Source organism: Nuphar pumila, chromosome 5, assembly GCF_984573655.1.
Source record: "Nuphar pumila chromosome 5, dmNupPumi1.hap1.1, whole genome shotgun sequence".
Classification (NCBI taxonomy): domain Eukaryota; kingdom Viridiplantae; phylum Streptophyta; class Magnoliopsida; order Nymphaeales; family Nymphaeaceae; genus Nuphar; species Nuphar pumila.
Genome location: NC_143253.1, coordinates 82,865,037 through 82,866,047, shown reverse-complemented (window position 1 = coordinate 82,866,047; position 1,011 = coordinate 82,865,037). Strand labels below are relative to the sequence as shown.

The window sequence follows — 1,011 nt, the reverse complement described above, 5'->3', positions numbered from 1 at the left end:
CTCTCCTCAAAAGATGTCTGCGGGGCAGACTCCTGCTGAATCGAGGGAGTGACAGAAGAAGAAGAAGACTGAGAATAGTTCGGTCTTTGAAATGATTGAGTAAAAGATGGCTGCCGAACTGGCTGAGAGGATGAAGGCATCTGCATGGAAGACTGTGGATTCTTTCATGAAAAATTGGGATGGTTACGGCAACCCGGATTATATGTCGATGAAAATGGGTTATTTGGCGGTCTGACGTAACCCTGAGCTGCCTGAACTTGTTCTTGAACAAATTCAGGGTACTGAGCTGCCGAAGGGCACTCACTGATCTCGTGTGCCGAACTGGCACAAAGAGTACACACCTGCTGTGTAGTGGATGGTCCTGAGAGAAGCTGGTCCAGCTTCTGAGCAATCATGTCTACCTTGCACTGTAGTGCAGTAGATGGACCAACTTCAAGAACACCAGCTTTCTTCTGAATGCTGGGTGTGGCTCTATCCAAATGAGAGCTCGAAGCATGGTGGAGTGAATTCTCAGCCAATGTATCAAATAGCCTCCATGCTTCGTCCTCGCTCTTCAGCATGAATGTCCCTCCACATGAAGAGTCGATCATCTGACGATTCTTGTCAGACAATCCATCGTAGAAGCTCTGCACCAGTTGCCATTTCGGCACCTTATGATGGGGACATTTCCTGAGGAGATCCTTCATTCTCTCCCAGGTCTCATGAAAGTGCTCACCATCTAGCTCTGAAAAGCTAGTGATGGCTCTATGATATTGGTTCGTACGACCAATGGGAAAATATTTCCGAAGAAACTCCTGTTGCAATTGATCCCATGACTCTATTTCTACAGAATCTAAGGACTTTAGCCAATACTTGGCTTTGTCCTTCAATGAAAAGGGGAATAGAGTCAACCTTAAAGCATCATCATCGAAATTCTGTATCTTAACAGTAGAACATATTTCGAAGAATTCATCTAAATGTCTGTAGGGATCCTCATGACTAAGGCCATAAAAGGATGGAAGCATCTGAATA

The 1,011-nt window shown here is 45.2% G+C and overlaps 1 non-coding gene across 1 annotated transcript; it reads left to right on the top strand.

Annotated features, from left to right (window-relative positions):
- The first annotated feature begins 648 nt into the window (after positions 1–648).
- On the top strand, positions 649–754 carry LOC149837785 (small nucleolar RNA R71). Its single transcript, XR_016432289.1, has one exon. It is a non-coding gene; the product is annotated as a small nucleolar RNA R71 (small nucleolar RNA).
- Positions 755–1,011: the final 257 nt, after the last annotated feature.